Consider the following 20201-nt stretch of genomic DNA (forward strand, 5'->3'; position numbering starts at 1 on the left):
CTCTGGTGCTCTCAAACCTTCTCCGTGGTCTCTATCAGGAGTTAACAAAAGCAATTTCTAACTGCCCTGCTAGACAAATGGTTCGAAACAACTGTCCCGGCGGGAAGGCCCTGCAGCCTGCGGACTGGCCTGCTGGCACAACACACAGCGTGCCGTCGGCTGCCGGCCCAGCCTCTCCAGCCACGGAGAGGGGAGAGCAGTCCTGGCCCCGTCAGGAGCCCTGAAGCTGCAGGTCAGCAGCGGCCTCGCTCTGCGTCACCAGCTCCTGATGTGCCGTACCCAGGTCCCAGGAATGCGAGTTCTCTGACCACCAAACACAGAGAGCTGACTGAGCGAGGGGTGTGTTTAAATTGTGGTTTTAAAACCTGGGACAAGGAGTACTTGTGCGTGGCCGATGTGCTGATGGGTCTACCCACTGGCTGCTGAGCCCTTGGCTTGTGGGGCCGGTTTCTGCCCCGGCTCCCCTGGCTTTCCCTAAGCTGCCCTAAGGAATTGTAATTCCTATAGTTGACAGCGCATCAGAAAAGGGACCTCAGATTGAAGTGTGAAGTTAAACAAGAAAATTAAATGCCAAATTATTCTTGGAAGAAAAGGCTAGAGTTAGACATGAAATTCTAAGCATGAAAACAAAACCCCACCAACTCTCTGCACTCTACTGATAGTCTCTTAAATTGGTTGTACTTTATTAATCCCTAAATATTATTCTAATCCGTAGAGTTAAAAATCTAACTTATAAAATCTTACCACTTAAATAATTTTAAATTCCTCTGACTTCTTTGTTGATAGGAGGAATACAAGAGTACAATTTAGACTGCTAACCACAATCTACAAAATTCAGAATTAGAAAGCTAGTGTACAATGGCATTGGGGCAAGAAAAAATGCTTTAATATTTCAAAATATGAAATTTATTTTCCTTTGTACACGAAGCTATCAACCATCTGCATCTATTAAAAAGAAACTGTCCTCAAAGAAACGTTTCTTTCCTCAGTTTGGTTTCTACATAATTACTCAAACTATTTCAAAAGAGATTTTTTTTGGGTGACATGTTATAAACACCAAGACCTGAAATCTAAAGAAAAAGAGCACCATTTATCTATTTGACATCAGTTATCAATATTCAGATTTCCAGTCACTGCCAACAATAATGGTAATTAGGTTTATGAAGCTGAATTCTAGAGCATGTAGGTACTTTACTTGGCTTTTTGGTTGAAACTGTATTGTTTATCATAAAGAACATATGCTTTCCTACATCAAGCATAGAAACAGTCAGTTCACTTGACTGCAAATTCAGCTACAGTGTGTTAGAATTTAAATCAAGCAGAGTCTGTGACTCTCTTTTCTTCTCTCCAAAAATCCATCTTGTCTACACTGAAATTATCCGACAAAACACTGGGGCTACTGGGAAATCTACTCTGAAAGAGATCAAATTGTAAATCTAGGTGCAACCGACAACAACATTGTTTAGCAGTGAACAAAATGTTAAAAACAGCAATTCCTGCAGAGGCCAGTCCCAGGATGTGCTTGGGTGAGAATGTCACTTTGGCTGGTGAGGAGGTGAAGGGCTCGGCTACATCCCTTAAAAACAAAACCGAAGAAAAGCTTCAGCACCCCCTTCCACAGCAGTTCACAGGGGGATGCTGGCGTCGGCTCTAGGGGAAGCTGCCTGTTCGCCTGGTAGGAGAAGGTGGGAGTGAGGAGCAGGAGGTGCAGGAACCCCGGGCGGAAGCTGGACACACTCAGATTGGTGGAGGGTAAAGAAATACATGATTTGCATTCTGTATTCCCAGTCTTAGTGGACACGTTTCATCAAGCAAATTTAACTTCATTTTGTGATTAAAATGAAAGCAGTGCTCCCTCCCCTGAAATCTGAATCTCCAACAACTCTGCTTGAGATCTGATTAATATTTGGTAGAGAGCTTCCTTTCTTGAGAAGTTATTTTCTTACCAGCCCTTTTCTGACATTGCAATTTAAAAAAGTATTGGTTATGTAAGTCACTTACAGATTTTTTTTTTTTTTCATTCCGTAATAGGAACTGCTGGGGCCACATCTGAATCAAGGGCACCTGTAAGCCAAAAATTAAATCTTCGCTAACTTAAAATTACTTTAGGCTCTGAAAACCCTTTTATATGCCAAGATGGTTCCCATAGCAGACAGGCCTGTGTTGTTTGTTTTGTGTGAAAGTGAATGATAAAAGATCCATGAAATCGACACAGAAAGCCAGAACAGCAGAAAGAACTGAGGGCTCTCCATCATTGCGGCTTCTACCCTCTGCTGACTTGTGGAACAATGCGCGCTACACATCCAACTGCAGATCCAACACAGCTGTGCATTTCATTAGATGAAGAGCACTAGTGACACAAGTAAATAATTAACTTATTCTGGTCCGCTGACTGTGCTTATGAGACCAGTCATAGCTGACAGATTTTAATACGAGTTAACACAAAGAAACCATAATGAGCTTAGGAGTTAAAACAAAATATTTAGACAGGATTTGATGATCTCGAATCTCAAATGAGACAGATGATTTTTTTAAACTTTGTATTTTACTGAATTCATTAGGCGGTGGGGGAGAGAGTTCTCGATCTTAGAACCAGACTTTTCTTTCTTTTTTTTTTTTTTTAAAGGTATTTCTGTTTCAGAATTATTCAAATCTTTAATCAGAGCAGAAAGGTTTTTTTTTTTCCTCTTATTTTTCAAATGAAAAATTAAAACTTTGGCTTCTCCAGGAACAGAGGCATAAAAATCTCCTCCGATATTTACAACTCTTTAAAGTTACTCTCCTTTAATACTAGTTTAAAAATGTAAATGATATGCAGTACGCTTCAGTGTGTTAACACTCTCCTGGATCCTTGAAAAGAGGATGGACTACAAATAAACCATATCTAATGGAAGCTGTTGTGAAACAATTACTGATTCATACCTTAAATGCTTACGCAGCATTTCAGATTTTAAAATAAAATTTCATCCCCTGGCTCATGCTGGTGTCTCAACCCCATTGTTTATAGCACAACTGCCTGGCAGTGAAATACAAATACACTAGTTTAACAGGCCTGGAACACTTAACACACTCACAGGGGCCAAGTGGGAATTAGACCACAGATGACACTACAGAACTTTTAACAGATGGAAACAGACAAGAGGGAGAAACTGGAACACAGAAAGTTAGAGCAGAAAAAGTCTACAGATACCCAGTCAATAAAATATTATTCCATCACCATCCATCTTAACATCAAGTTGTAAAGGTGAAGAACTTAGGGAGTCTCAAGAAGCTACAAGTCCGACTGCCAAGCCACACGGCAAAGGCAAGTGTGGGGACCCGCTGTCACGGCTCTCTATGTCACGGTCCAGATAGTGGAGGCTCTTACACCAATTTGTTATTTCTATTTCTGTGCCTTGCAGAACACCACATAAATCATTTTAAGAACAGGTTTACCCAGCAAAATTCCAGTTAATCTGACAAATCACTCTTAGAAAGTATTTCTAATTATAAACAGCAACTGAGTTGTTCAAAAGTCATTTGTAGATTAAAAAAAAAAAAAACTAGTCTTAATGTAATGGATCTATTTCAATCCAAACGGGGGTGGTGGCAGGGGGGAAAGAAAAGGTAAGAAAGTAAGAAAAAAGATATGGAAAAAATACTAAAGCATTACATTACCACACAGAGACAGAAAAGCAAGTAACAGCTGGCTAAAGACAAAAACTGAAATAACATCTTTAACTTGCTATTTTTGGTGTGACTTTAACGTGCTGAGAACCAACTAGCAAAGGGTTTTTCTCTTGTTGACAGCCTGGTCTCCCCTTAAGATCACATTCTGCTTCACTTTTTAATTTTTAAAAATTTTATGCAAGTCTACCTTCTAAATATAAATACTTTCGGATTAAATTTACCACTTTCAGGTTGCTACATATTTTTACTCTTTCTTTTCTGAGAAAAAAAGAGAGAATCATTTTCCTCTATTAACAGGCTGTGTGACAAGTGCTGTGATAGAGGTGGGACTATGAAGAGGTTCAAGACTTGGGTCCACTTCAGAGCTGCCCCGAGCAGAGTAGCCCAACTGAATGCTGACCACGAAAATACCTGGACCGGCTCAGCTCACCGCATTCTAATGCTCTAAGTGATGCAGAGCCGATCCTGCTGAAATAACACCGATCAGAGTCTACACTGCCAACTTTTACTCTCTGTGGGTACTGGTTAGACAAGGCTATTTATTCTGCACAGTTTCATACTCTGCGCACTAAGCGAAGGTGAAATGATGCTGCCATGCTTCTCTATTGGTCACAGTGCAGGAAGAGGCTTGGGTTCGGGGAAGGTGTGATCACTGCCAAGCCCAGTATTAATGAGGTTCAGACATGGGGGCAGGGGGAGTGCCATCTATAAAAGGCTCATCACCCCTTGGACACTGAGACCTGCGGAGGGCAGGGCATCGAGGAAGCAGAAGATCTTACTTTGTCTCTGTGCTATTCAACCGATATTGTTACCTGGGGGGTAAAGCACCGAGTTCCAGGCAGCCTTAGTTGTTTGGTCTTTGGAATGGGAATAATTAGCATCTATCTCAGGAGGAAACTGTATTACAAAAACAGATGAGCTAATGTCTGAGAGGTACTTTCAGGTCCTCAGAGAAAGGCGGCAGCTAAACACAAGGAATTATTATTATATAAGAAACCTAATTACTCTCAGCAGGAAGCAAACTAGCAAGGCAAAGAAGACCAACTTAATGAATGGATGGAAGGGGCAGATGCAGTGGCACTAACTGTGGCTTAAGAGGCTGAAAGGCAGCTCCCTCCACTGGGCCGTGCAGATCATTTCACGCGATCAGGACGGTGTCTCGTAATAACTTAGGACTTCACAGGACCTGGGCTGCGGATTTCCAGGGCAGAGTAGCTTACTGCTGATGAATATGGTGCTAAATGGGGCCGAAGAAGCAGCAGGAATGCTTTCAAGTTCGAACTGTTCGTGTTCAATAAGAAGTGTTTCTACTTTGAACAAACTCATCTCGATAAGCCTTTACATATTCAGAAATGTAAATCTCTAAGTCGAAATGGGAAGGCTAACACAGGTGGTTACTCCTTTCTTCCTCTCCCCCTTTCCAGTTATTGAATTAACCTTCTTTTATTCTCCACACCACCACCTTAAATAATCCTGAGGGGGAGGGGAGGAGAAAAAAAAACTGTTGAATCATATTAGCTTTGTTCTGTTGTTGAATCGCTTCCAGATCTATCACATCACTTGCCATATCCCGGTTGACATAATTTTAATTCGGCTCTTCCTTACATGTTAACAGATAAATAATGCATAAGAAAACTTGATTAGCTTTCTTATTAAAACATCACTCTCAATGAGAGGAGGCGCTAGAAGACAATACAGTTTTTACACAGCTTTCCCATGAGCAGTTGAATGGTTTGATGTGATAAATTTGCATAGTCTGAAGCACACAAAGGGCTGATTAATTGAAACCCTTACAATGCTTCTGGAAGCAGCTATTGTAAAACAATAACCATAGGAACTTTACAAAATACACATGGCTGAATGTGTCGAGAGCTTAATAAAATGTGTTGAGGCTACACTATTTGGAAACAGAATTGGAGATTTTTATTCTGGGCCATAAAACACTAAAAACCCTAATTTCAAAGCTTTACTTGGATATTTACTAAAAGGTCAGAGGGTTACTGGCTAGCTACCGAAGACCAAAATTTGTTCTTCAAAAAGCAAATTAAATAAAATCTTCCTGAGGTGTCTATGTGGACAAAAATCACCTTGATTTCAAAGGTTAAAGAGTTGCCAGGATTTCTTTTTGGAAGGAAACTCTGAAGGACTGTCTGGTGTCATATACCTTATCTTGGGGCTCACGCTGTTAACTCCATCAGCCCCCTTCTCCCCTCCCACTGGAGTCTTTCATTCAAAAGGATCAAGCAAAGTAGGGAGCCAAAGACATCCAGACTTTGAAGCTTCAGACTAGCAGAGAGGATTTTAGACGGTTTCAAGTGTTACATGAGTACAAGGTATTATTATTATTACTCTAAGTCAAAGCCTTTTCATTCTCTCACTTTTAGAAAACATAAGATAGAAAACTGAAATGACAAGTGAAGGTCTGGAAAAAGCAAAGCTTCGCCCAGCCTTGCTTAACAAACTTTTTCTCTTGGATTTTTTGCCACAAGCAAATTTAAAATTTTTTACTTTCCACTGCCTCTTCATGCTTACTGTATACAGATTCTTTAATGTGTTGGGAAATCAGGGGAGACTTTCTTTTCTTCTAATAGACATTCAGTTGAAATCTAATAAATTAATTTAGCAGGTTGCTGAATAATTTTTATTAATGCAAAATGGAGGCAAGGGACCTTATCATGGAACTTTTGTTGAACAAGAGAGAGTCAAAGATGAACCTTCCAAACAATGTTATCCATAAATGTGTAATCCCTATGAACCAAAGATAGATAAGCTGAATCAGCCTGTAGAAAAAAACTGCACTTTGATAAGACTGTATTTCTATTTTAAAACAAAGGTTGACTTCACTCCACTTAAACTGGCTGTTTGAGGATTTAGGGGGCGATGCTGAGGAGGGTATGCCATTATCTCAGATTTGCAGTTATTAAAAAGCTTCTGTTTGCCAGGACAAACACTCTTGCTCAAATACAGTTTTTCCTCTCCTTTGGAATACTGTCTGGTGTTGCTGCCGATTCTGTGATCTCCAGGACCTTTGTTGGAGGTGCTAATCCTTTTTCACATGAGAGACTGAGAAATGTTCTCTGAGAGAAGTGATATATTGCTTTTTTCCCCTACATCAAAGGAGTCCACTTTTTCCTCCCTCATTGTGAATGGCAGCAAAAGTCAGAGGAAATCTGGAAATATAATAATTTGGTTTCCTGAGGACAGAAATGAAATTTAACTTGGGAATTCCTTAGGCTGACAGGTAATTTTTGTTAAAGGATTAAACAATAAAACAAGCAAACAAAAACCCAACTGAGCAGGAAATCTGCTCACCCTTCTAATAAATGCACTGACCATCACAGAAAGCAAGGCTCAAGATACAAATGTGTGCCCTTGATGAACCTTGTTCATATAGAACCTATGCCAAAGTTCAAGAGGCTTATACACATTATTTTGACTTTAATAAAAACTCTAGTTCCAAACATGACTCCAACCAGCACTGTATGTGAATGCCCCTTCCTATCTTTGTGTGCTGTGCTTAGTCGCTCAGTCATGTCCAACTCACTGTGACCCTATGGACTGAAGCTCGCCAGGCTCCTCTGTCCATGGGGATTCTCCAGACAAGAATACCAGAGTGGGTTGCCATGCCCTCCCAGGGCATCTTCCCAACCCAGGGATCGGACCCAGGTCTCCCGCATTGCAGGCAGATCCTTTACCATCTGAGCCACCAGGAAGCCCCTTCCTGTCTTTAACTCTTATCTATAAATTTGATCAAGGAAGAATGTGAAGAGAAAACACGAAGAACATTCCAGACCCATGTCTGCTCTACTTTCCCCTGTGGAGCATCATTATGCATCTATTATACAGGTCATAGCTTCACTATGAAGTACCCGGATGTTGAGAACACTTGGGAAAGGAGATCAAGACTCTGGGGTCCTAATATTTTCCCACCACCACCAGCATTTAAAATTAAAGTAAGCTTTCCTTCCTTCATAAACAAACATACAACAAATTCATAACTTTGCTGTACAGGTTATTACTAACTCATCTCACCTTTCCCAATAGTTTGCATATTACTAAAAGGATGAACTGTTCTAGAGATCTCTGACCAAGGGCCAGTTCCTTTGAGGGGGAGCTCATTCACTAAGCATTTACTGATGAGATGCACAATGAACCTCACAAAGACCCAGAGGATGATGTACTTCATTAAAAGTCTTTGCATTTCTCATTGGAAAACTCTATTGGAATTCCCTTATCTAAAAAGTGTGTTGTGTATTTTAGGGGGAGAATAGATACATGTATATGTATGGCCCAGTCCCTTTGCTGTCCACCTGACACTATTACAGCTTTGTTAGTCAGCTATAATCCAATACAAAGTAAAAAGTTTAAAAAGTAAACAAAAAGAGTGTTGTGAGTGAATCCTGGCTGCTTCGCATTAATTCCCTCTTCTTTATGGAATCCTTTCTCCTCCACGCTTGGCTCTCTCTGCTTGGTCCTCCTCTGTTGTCCAGGTCACAGGAAGTGCTGCTGCTGACTGGGTCTGCCACATTTTAAACAGCTACTGATCAAATACTTTCACTTCTCCAGCCGGCCTTCTCTGTCCAATCAATTGCATTCAAGCTTTGCTTATCACAGAGCACTTATGTTGAACCCAGATAGTTAGAACTGATTTTTCTGTCCCAGTTCACCCACGTACTGTGGCCTCTTCGACCTTCTTCTTGAGTTTTTATAACACAGAGCTTGTAACTACCACGGTTTAGCTACCTCTTTAGCTGTGTTTCTTTTAGCTACTAATTATCCCACCACCTTTGAAGTGATCAGGCTGGAGCAGGATAACACTCATGTTCTGTAAAACTAAATTTTCAAGTCTGTTAGAGAGGATATTTTCAGAGGCATTAGGTACAGAAATGCCATCTACACAGTGTGTGTATACAAAAAAGACTTCCTAATTCCTAATAACAACTTTGTCAAGGTAAACTTTCACCAAAAGACAAAAATGAGGCCATCTGCAGGGCCACATTGCTTTTTAAACACCAAGACTAACAAATTTAATGCTCTAAATGGAGGGGGTGAGAGAGGTGGGCATAAAGATGACCTATGTCAAAACAATCTTTACTTTTTCTCATAGAGAACACACTTGTGTCAGCTTGCAGGAGAGGCTACCAAAAAAAAACTTCCAAAAAAATTCTACATTTCAAGAGTAAAAGCTTAGTTCAACTAAGAGTTCTCTTACGCTGGTGTGCATCTAGACCAATACAGAAAGAAATCATTGTAGGAGACACCACATCACAACACTATGAAATTTTGGTCGGCTCACTTCATGACAGCCACAACAGCATAATGGACATTGTGGACTATTCTCCATTTCATTCACAGTTTATTCTCTCAGGCCTCATCCAGCTCCTCTCTGGGCCCCACGCTGAGGGCTGCGTGGCTTGCAAGGCTCCACGCAGATGCCACCAGCTGTGCCCACTGCACATGAACATTCAAGTCAGCTCCCTCCAGCCCTGTCCAGGTCACTGCCCTCAAGGGCCCTCCTGGCTCTAACCACCACATCGAGCCAGACAAACCAGGAGAGTGGACAAAGGAGAGGACAAAGAGAGTGGACAAAGCAAACAAAAAATCTTCTTTGTCTTCTACATAGGCTGACTCTTGACAGATTTAGAAATTTTAACCAAACACTGTCTTCTGGCCAGGCTACTGGGCCAATGAGTTTTATAATGAGTTGATTTTAGAAAGACAGGAATACCTGGTAACATAGCTCTGTGTCAGAAGTATATCTTAATATGGGGGATCGTCAGGCATATCGGGAATGAGGTATGTGAGGATAGTATTTCCTTTGGACTGGTGGCTGAGGAGTGCTATGTAAAGCTGCTTGTCCAGGATGAAAGGGAATTTTGCATCTCCTCAAGGAAATACTAGAATTAATAAATAGGTAATATTAAATATAATATTAAGAAAAACTAGAATTCTGTCTCAGGAAAAGGCTGCGTCTTCTTCAAGGGAAAATTCCAGGGAATATAGCAACCTTGGCTTCCCAGGTGTGGTGGTGGCGGTGGCGGTTTAGTGGCTCAGTTGTGTCAGACCCTGTGACCTCACACACGGTGGCCGACCGACCAGGCTCTTCTCTCCATGGGATTTCCCAGGCAAGAATACCGGAGTGGGTTGCCATTTCCTTCTCCAGGGGATCTTCCTGTCCCGGGGATTGAACTCAGAGCTCCTGCATCGCAGGCAGATTCTTTACCACCGTGCCACCTGGGAAGCTGAGGCTTCCCCCGTAGGTCAGCAAGTAAAAGACTGAGCACACACATACATGGCAACCTTGGGGACAGAGTCGTAATGGGATACCAAGAGAGGACACCTTACCTGGTACAGAATGGGCAATGCACTTGGAATCAGAAATCTGGATCTGAACTGACTCTGCCAGCACTAAGCTGTAGGAGGCAGGCCACTCACGACTCTGACCCTCAATTTCCTGATCTGGATAGTAGGAACAATGATACCAACTAGAACTGTAAAGGTTAAAGGATGGAATATAGATGAAAATGCTCATAAACTATTAATCACAAAAGGTAAGACACTGAAAGTTTGCATGCAGGTGACTCCCAAATTTTATCTCTAGTACCAACCTCCCCCCGGAGCACCAGACTCTATCCAAGTGCCTACTCAACCTTTTCACTTGGGAGTCTAATGTGCTTCTCAGACCAGAGAACCAAATTCAACTCCTGCTGCTGCTAAGTTGCTTCAGTCGTGTTCGACTCTGTAGGACCCCACGGACGGCAGCCTACCAGGCTCCTCTGTCCACGGGGTTTTCCAGACAAGAGTACTGGAGTGGGGTGCCACTGCCTTCTCCGAACTCAACTCCTGCCCCGGCCTAACTCCAAAAAACTGTTCCTTCCCGGTCCTCCCTTTCTTGATAGACCGCCTTGCCAGCGGCTCAGGCCACAGACCTCACCCTCAGTTCCTGTCTTTTCCATCTCCAGCATCTCAGCCATCAGCAAGTCCTGCTGGCTCTAATTCCAGAGCACACCCAGAATGCATCACTTCTCTCCTGTTCTCCACTACTGCCCTTGTTCAAGTCACCGTCCCCTCCTGCCTGGACCACTGCCACCACCTCTGGGCTTCTCTGCCTGCTCCCCTCCAATCTACTCTCCATGGGGAACCCAGGTTGATTTCTTAAAACGGTAATTCCATCTTGTCACTCCTTTGCTTACAGTCGCTACCCAACTGGCCTGCTGGTTCCCAGGATATTAGAATGAAGTCCAAATCCCTTTCTTTTGCCCACATGACCCTGTACGCTGTGCCCCATCCTTTTTCTCTCACTGTCTCAAACTGTGTTCCTGCTCAGGCACATGTCTGGCCAGACTGCCCTTGTGTGTCTTCTCTGATTGTACCAAGCTCACTCATGCCTCAGGGCTGGTGAACTTAACTCTCCCAGACCCTTGCGTCCCTGGCTTCTTTTCATCCTCCAGGTCTCAGTTCAAGTCCGCTTTCTCCAAGAGGCCGACCTTAACCATCAACTACAGGGCAGCCCTCTCTTCCTGAAAACCAGTCACTTTTGCATTAGTCTTCCTGTGTCACACTGATCACTACCTTATTCTGTTTGTATTTTTGTTTACTTTTTTTCTGTTTTCTTCCCCAAGAAAACATAAATCCCAGGAAAGCAGAGACTCTGTCAGTATTTACCACTGTTATTTCTAATATTGAGAACCGGGCCTGGTACATAGTGAGAGCTTGAGAAATGGATCGATTAATAATATAAGCACTTGAGATGATCCTCCATTATATCAAGTTCAATGAGACACAAAGTTGCTTTGTGATTGGTGCCATCCTTTACCAGGCTTAAAACCAGTCACTATGGCCTCCTGACTCTTGTTGGCTCTATTCCTGTAGGTCAACAGGTTTTCACTCTTTACTGCTGCTCCCCATTTTTTCTTTCACAGGAAAAACAAAATCTTCATCACAGCCCTCCAAGTCCAAACCACACCTAGCCTGTCTCCCTTTCCTGCCCAGCCTGCGACAGCAGACCTTCCAGCGGTCACCTCTCCTGACTGTGGCCATGGACCAGGCACTGCCTGTTTCACACACATCATTCTGTTTAATCCTGGTAACAACTCCTAGGAAACTGTCTCTATTTCAAAGGGATAAAACTGGTCACTTGGCACTCAGGACCTTTATCTCTTTACTATACTTTTTCTCAACCTGAAGGCTTTCTTTAAATGCTGAACAGAGGTAACCTCGAAAAAAAGGGGAAAGTGTGCATTCAGTAAGCCCACAGGGCAGGGCAGGGGTACTGGGTGTACATTACAGGCAAGTGCACTCAGGTTCCATATAAGAGAACCGTAGCCTCAGAAAGCTGCAAGAGGCTCCCTTCACAGGTCACAGGCAAAGAGGAACAGCATCTGTAAAATGTAATCTAAAAGAAATTCTTATTCTAAGGAAGATAGATTTGGACCAGACTTCTTAAAAAGTGTTTTCAAATGCTGAGTTTTATCCCTATCTACAACAACCTCACAACTTCCCTATCACGAATGGTCTTCACCATTTAGTTTAGTATGAACTGTATGCAATCCATTGTATTCATCTTTTTGCCAATTACTCAGGAACACTAGCCAAGGGCTGAGTTTCCTTGCTACCTCTCAAAGAGCCAACATGATTTTGAGCCCACGGCAGGGATTTAAATATGACCAAATAGATTTCTCTGGGCTGTCAAGGCAGATTTTTATTGAAGCTCAGGGTGCATCTCCGGGTGGGTATGTGCATTTAGCTATTTTGGTTGAAAAGCTTTAGCAGGCTTCTGTGGTCAGTTAGGGAGAGGGCAATGGCACCCCACTCCAGTACTTTTGCCTAGAAAATCCCATGCACGGAGGAGCCTGGTAGGCTGCAGTCCATGGGGTCGCTAGAGTCGGAAACAACTGAGCGACTTCACTTTCACTTTTCACTTTCATGCATTGGAAAAGGAAATGGCAATCCACTCCAGTGTTCTTGCCTGGAGAATCCCAGAGACGGGGAAGCCTGGTGGGCTGCCGTCCCTTGGGTCACACAGAGTCGGACACGACTGAAGCGACTTAGCAGCAGCAGTGGTCAGTTAGGGCTGGGGAGCTATGAGTCCAGGGTGATGAAAACCCTGGTACCAGTCTGGATAAAAATAGGACATTTCATTTCTGATATTTACTGGGACAAATAAGTTACATTAATTTGGGGAGGGAAGATTTTGGCTTGTTATATTTGTATGTTTGTGATACTTTATTTAATAAACTATTCCACAGACACATTGAACAGATACTGTATAATATGTAAAGTGCTGTGCAGGATGCTGGGTGGGGGTAGTTAAATTAGTAGGGCATGTTTTCCATCCTCAATAAATCTAAAATATACTTAAGTTAGCCCAACAAAGGGTTCTGATGTTTAACAATATATACAAGTGGTTTAACAAAACCATGATTATTTTTGAATCTTTATGATTTTACTATAAATGAAAAAACTTGAAAAAATAGATTTCTGCCATTGTTGTGTCTCTGGTTTCAGAAGGGGGACATTCACAGAAAGGATAAACATGTCAGACTTTAGTTATAATAATGATCCAGGAAAAAGATATGCTATTCTCAGATAAGAGTTGCCAAACTGTGATGAATACCTTTCTGATAATCATTAGCATTTATGTCATAATTCTGATTATATGAACTTTAAACCTTTTTTAAGTTAGTTTTCAATCTCAGAAATGCTTACATCAGACAACAAAAACAAGGCACCTTGGAGGCAAGGCTCTGATTAGCAGATAAAAGGTGTTCTAAAAACTCTTCTCACCTTTTACTAAAATAACTTTAATTTCAGTTCTATATGCTGCAGTGAAAAAAATTCACACACTTAGCATTCTTGTGTTGAACATTCTTAAATAATAGACACGTGGATTTCCAGGAAACAGGGAAGAAGAAACATGTCTATCTCTACTCCTTCTCTGAACCTCACTAACAAGACAGTTGACAAAATTAAGGTATAAGCCTATAAGGAAAAAGAATGGGCAAGAGAGAACTATACAATTTTGAAAGCTGATGAACAGAGGAAAGAACACTAAGTGACTTAAGAGAAGGAGAAAATTACACCTGAAAAAGGTTTTCATTCCAATCCCAAAGAAAGGCAATGCCAAAGAATGGTCAAACTACCGCACAATTGCACTCATCTCACATGCTAGCAAAGTAATGCTCAAAATTTTTGAAGCCAGGCTTCAACCAGTATGTGAACAGTGAACTTCCAGATGTTCAAGCTGGGTTCAGAAAAGGCAGAGGAACCAGAGATCAAGTTGCCAACATCTGTTGGATCATAGAAAAAGCAAGAGGGTTCCCAAAACACATTTTCTTCTGTTTTATTGACTATGCCAAAGCCTTTGACTGTGTGGATCACAACAAACTGTGGAAAATTCTTAAAGAGATGGGAATACCAGACCACCTTACTTGCCTCCTGAGAAATCTATATACAAGTCAAGAAGCAACAATTAGAGCCGGACATGGAACAAGGAACTGGTTCCAAATTGGGAAAGTAGTCCATCAAGGCTATATATTGTCACCCTGCTTATTTAACTTCTATGCAAAGTACATCATGCGAAATGCTGGGCTGGATGAAGCACAAGCTGGAATTAAGATTGCCAGGAGAAATATCAATAACCTCAGATATGCAGATGACATTCCCCTTATGGCAGAAAGTAAAGAGGAACTGAACAGCCTCTTGATGAAAGTGAAAGAGGAGAGTGAAAAAGCTGGCTTAAAATTCAACATTACAAAAACTAAGATCATGGCATCTGGTCCCATCACTTCATAGCAAATAGATGGGGAAACAACAAGAGACTTTATTTTGGGGGACTCCAACATCGCTGCTGATGGTGACTGCAGCCATGAAATTAAAAGACACTTACTCCTTGGAAGAAAAGTTATGACCAACCTAGACAGCATATTAAAAAGCAGAGACATTACTTTGCTGACAAAGGTCTGTCTAGTCAAAGCTATGGTTTTTTCCAGTAGTCATGTATAGATGTGAGAGTTGGACCTTAAAGAAAGCTGAATGCTGAAGAATTGATGCTTTTGAACTGTGATGTTGGAGAAGACTCTTGAGAGTCCCTTGGACTGCAAGGAGATCCAACCAGTCCATCCTAAAGGAAGTCAGTCCTGAATATTCATTGGAAGGACTGATGCTGAAGCTGAAACTCCAATACTTTGGCCACCTGATGTGAAGAACTGACTCATTGGAAAAGACCCTGATGCTGGGAAAGACTGAAGGAGGGAGAAGAAGGGGACGACAGAGGACTAGATGGTTGGATAGCATCACTGACTTGATGGACATGAGTTTGAGCAAATTCTGGGAGTTGGTGATGGACAGGCCTGGCATGCTATAGTCCATGGGGTTGCAAAGAGTTGGACACAACTGAATGACTGACCTGAACTGAACCTGCACGGAGGCACAAGGAAGGGAACTGCCTCAGACCTCTCCACCGCTCCCGGGAAGGCTCAGGAAACAGACAAAAAGTGCTGTGAAAACAGGGTGAGGGGTGGGCCTAAGGGCAGTAGTACTGACTCATAGGCTCCCTGTCCACCGGCAACCCCGGCGGGCTCTGTATTTAAAATGCATCTCACTCATTGCAACCCCATGGACTGTACCTGCCAGGCTCCTCTGTCCACAGAATTCTCCAGGCAAGAATACTGGAATGGGTCGCCATTTCCTCCTCCAGGGTTCGAACCAGGGATAGAATACGGCAGGAAGATTCTTTACTGTCTAAGCAGTAAGCCCAGCGAAGCCCACCACTTCCCCCACTCACCACCAACTCTCACCTGGGCTGTTACAACTGCCTTTGAACTGGAATCGGGGCTCCCTCACTTGCCCCATACAGCCTGTTTTCATGGGGGCCAAAGGAAGTCCCATCGTATTTCTCGTTTGCTCAGACCCCTCGGGTGGCATCTCTCTCCCTCAGGGTAAAGCTGAAGTTCACAGTGTGACCAGGGAGGCCTCATCTCTGACTGCCTCCGCTCCAGCCCGCACTGGCTCCTGGCTGGGCCTCCACACACCAGGCTGAGCGCAGCCTCAGACCTCCCTTTTTTGGAAGAGGGTTTGCGCCCTTCCTTCTCTCAGGACTATACTCAGTCATCTTCTCAGTAAGGCACTGCTCCTCAACCACTTTACTTACAATGTCATGAATAATCACTCCCCCTTGGCCTGCTTCCTGTTTTGCTCCCCTATCTCTTAGTTTTTTTCATCTCAGCACTTAGCATTATCTCTCTTGCCCACAGGAATGTAAGCTCCACATGGGCTGGGATCTTGTCTGTTCTGTTCACTGCGTATCAGCAGGACATGGAATAGTACCGGACACTTAAGAGATACATAACTAAGTCTTTGTAGAAATATATGTCTGTATAAGAAATCATCAGAACCTGAGTTTTTATTCTCTACCCTATACAGCCAAGAAACTACCTCCTACCCCCAAAAACCTACCCAAGAAAATGAACCAGAATGACCCATGACCCGGTGTGGGGTGTTGACACAGCAGAGGGTGGGGTAAGGATACAGAGGAATGAAATGAAAGCCTGTGCACTGGGCTCACAGCCTGCTGCCCCCGTCTGGCTTCCAGAAGGTCAGCTGACAGATAAACCTTAAGCACTGCTCCTACCCACATTTCCAACTGCAACCTGAAATTGAACCGAATGGCACTCGCAAGAAATACGATTCACTGCTTGATCACCTACAATGACTTCCACCAGTCAACAGGTTCTATCCCTGGGACACAGACTTGACAACCATTCTTTAGGGTTCCAGGAGGCACTGCACATTAAAGAAAAGCTTCCAACAACAACCAGACTCTAAAACACACACGAGGAAAAGAAAGCTCTCAAGAAACAGAGATTACATTAGAAACAGAAAAAAACCCAAAAAAGAAAACAAAACCAAAAAAGTAAAGCTAAAAACTAAAAGAAAAGTTAAAATATATAAATACATATCTGTTATTATAAAATGGAAGAGTACAAATTTAAAATTATAATTGGAAATCAAAAATATAAATAGGTTAAAAGGATCTTGAAAATAAAACTGATCCAATCTCCTAGAAATAAAAATAAGAGAAAAGAATGGAGAGCAGGGAGAGAAAAGATAACAAAGCTAGAATATCAGTCTGGAAGAAATCTAACTAACAGGAAAACCAGAAAGGGCATGGGGAAAATGATGAAAAGGAAATTACCAACAACAAATATATGAAAATGTCCAAGAATTGAAGGAACTTGAACTTCCAGAATAAGAGGGTGTCTGATGTTCAAGGACAAGAAATGAGAAAAGAGTCTATGGAATTTCAGAATTCAAGAAAAGAAAACAGTAAAAGCTTCCAGGGGTGGGCAAAGAGGGAAGGATGGAAGGAGGAAAAGAGAGAGAAAAAGAGCGCACTGACAAAGATCTGAAGAATGATGTTGCAATTCATATAAGTAAGATGGAATCTGGACAATAATGTAGCGATGGGATCAAAATCCTTAGGGAGAGCAATTTTTAAATCTAGAATTCTTTACTCAACCAAACTATATTTCAAGTATGAGGATAGAATATGTTCAGACATACACGAGCTCAAAAAAATGTACTTTACATGCACACTTTCTCAGCAACTTAATAGATGGACTATCCCACTACAGGGGTGGGAGGTGGGGTAGAGAGAGCAGTGACGGGAGAGCCAAGAAACAAGGGCTCAAAGCAGGCTGTCATAAATGATTACCATTCAGCAGGCTTAGAGTGCAGTACATGGGCTGGGTCGCCCCTAAAATTCATATTACTGATGTTGAAGTTCTGGCCTCTAGAGCTGAGAGACAATAACTTTTCTTGTTTAGGTCACCTAAGTCTGTGGCATTTTATTTTAGCAGTCCCAGCAAACCAATACAGAGTGCTTCCCAACCTTTCTAAGAATGGGCACGCAAGATGAGCTGTAATGGTCTTGGCTTCCCCAGGCTCCGGCCTGCACTCCTCAGAGTTCCAAGGATTAACCTCTCAGTTTGCCTATTACAATTCTTAACACTTTCCTGGGAAGGTCTGGCTCAGAGAAGAACCATCATGGCTTGGAGGAGGACGAGTGGGGACACTATACAAGAAACCATCTGGGGAAAAAATGGTTCTAACAGACCACCGATCATGTGGAAAATTGTGCTGAGAGGCTATTGATGGTACAGAAGAATGGTAATAAAAATAAGGAAAATTAAGCAAAATTCTTAAATGAGATACAGATTAACTTCTGAAAAAATAAAGTTATATAACCAAAGAAATGTACTCAACAATCACTTGGTTTGGAAGCAAATATTTATGGCACCAGATAATGCAATATAATTAAATAACTTAAAATTATGATAAATCTATGCAGGGAATGGAAGTTGGGAATAGGAAATGGAGGTAGCCAAGTGTAGGTCCTCCTACCTATCACAAGGCGAGATCAGCAAGCAATGTCTGCTGGTGAATCCGTCTGCAAACGGATGAATGAACACAGAGCTGCTTAAGAATATTATTTAGAAATACTAAGATGAAATTGAGGTGAAACTGCTTCAGGAAGCAGAATAAGAAGAAAGGAAAGGAAAGAAAACTATGTTTTTTACAAGGCACTCTTTTTTGGTACCATTTGACCTTTTTAAGCCATGTGCATTTATTATTTAATAAAAATTATTTAAATAAAAATTATGTGAATGGTCCTTATACTCTGATAAAGCTTACGTTATCTATTTTTTGTTTGTTTGCTGTTCCCCCCCAATCTTTTCAATAAATCTAATGAAGCTGTAAGAGAAGAGAATATCAAGGGAATCTAGGCTAATCAGAAGGTTTTACCCTTGGATTAAAAGCCATCTGGAAAAAGAAAACTAGCAAGATAAACTCCTCACTACAAGTGAAAGGTCATCTGGACCCAGGAGGACTTCTTTCAGTTTCGTATAGAGATATTCTAGTCAAAGCTCCCTAAGACTGAAGAGATCTCTAAACTCTGCTGCGTTTCAGATCACTGCAAGTTGGAAACCACTTCTGTCAATGAACACTATCTGTAGTTTATTGACAGTTTGAAAAAATGCAAGAGCACAGACTTGATGACATTTTACCTCGAGGTCTGTATTCACAGGTACTTACTAACCAAGCATGGTTTTCATTCAGAAGTACTGCTTTGTTTCTACTGTAACATACACACACTCATATACAATGTACAGATTAAAATCTGGGTAAAAATCAATCCATCAAGAGCGGGGAACCTGTTCCTTTTCATATTCCCCGTACTTTCAATTCATTCATATATTCAACTGTTATCAATTATCTACTAAATATCTACTCTGAGAAAAGCTCTTATGAGAATCTAAGGACATAGTCCCTGTCCTCAAGCTTAGTGAAATGCAAACACAGTGGATAAGTACTGAAATGTACACTAGCCTTCAACTCTTTACACAGTAACTTTGATGGAACAAAGCACAAGGATTTGGGCTTCAACTGTGCACACTGATTCAGAATAGAGATGTCCTCTTATGGTGTGCATGCTTGTAAAACTTTTAGTGCCAACCAACATTTTATAAGAGGAGTATCAAGCTTTGCTCTTGTCCAGGAAATAGGTCAAGTAAAATAGATGCTGTTAACGAGGCTATGGTTACCCCAGAAAGACTTCGGAGTATATCTCAGAAAGTGTCAAGACCAACGGAGAAGGAGAAACAATCTCAATATAGAGAATCTGACTTTCACTGGTAAGCAATAGAAAATAATAGAACCTCAAGATCGGTTTTAAACTCAAAAGTTAAGACTTAGCATCTTACGGAACTGTATGAAGTAGAGGTATCAAATTCACAGTTACAGATGGAACCAATTCTGTTTCATAAAATATTGATAGGCTGAAATAATCTTGTGTCTGTTAACTGAACTAAAAAATGCTTCCAATGAAATAGCACCTTAGTCTGAAAAAGTTCCACTGATGGAATGACAACTAAGGCTAGATTCATTTGACCAAACACATTATAATATGCGATATACTTGCCTGGCAAAGCAATAGTCAGAATCATCAAGAATTTAATGTATAATTATCTTCAAACCAGTCAATTAAAAACAAGAAGATAGGATGGGGTAGGAGATGGGAGAGGGGTTCAGGAGAGAAGGAATAGAACAAACAACAAAAACAGGAAGATACCACACCAGCAATTTATAAGCACAAGTGAGATTCAAAGTTGAAGACTGAATGAGTAATAGCCAGTATTAATGATCACAGCTTTCACTTCTTGAGCACTTACTATGTGTCAGGCACAACCTTAACTGCTTAACAGTCAGGATAGCAAACAGGTTAGTTACAGAGCATGGACTCTGGAGCTAGGCTGCTAGGGCCTAAAAACCAGCTCTGCCACCAACTGGGGATGTGGCAACCTTCTAACCTCTCTGTGCCTTGACTTTCTCACCTATAAAGTGCAGATTGACCTCCCTCCTGGGACTGTGGAAGAAACAGATGAGCAATGTGCCAGGCACACTGAGTGCTACCCAAGTGTTAGCTGCTGTTGTTCTGAATACTACTGCATGGCAGACAGCTAAAACTCAAA

The 20201-nt window shown here is 41.8% G+C and overlaps 1 protein-coding gene across 2 annotated transcripts in view; it reads right to left on the reverse strand.

Annotated features, from left to right (window-relative positions):
* Nucleotides 1-20201, reverse strand: part of POLR3B (polymerase (RNA) III (DNA directed) polypeptide B) — a 122880-nt gene that overhangs the window by 20119 nt on the left and 82560 nt on the right. The gene's annotated exons all lie outside the window — the stretch shown is intronic.

The sequence above is a fragment of the Bison bison genome, unplaced genomic scaffold (assembly GCF_000754665.1).
Source record: "Bison bison bison isolate TAMUID 2011002044 unplaced genomic scaffold, Bison_UMD1.0 scf7180017864327, whole genome shotgun sequence".
Taxonomy (NCBI): Eukaryota; Metazoa; Chordata; class Mammalia; order Artiodactyla; family Bovidae; genus Bison; species Bison bison.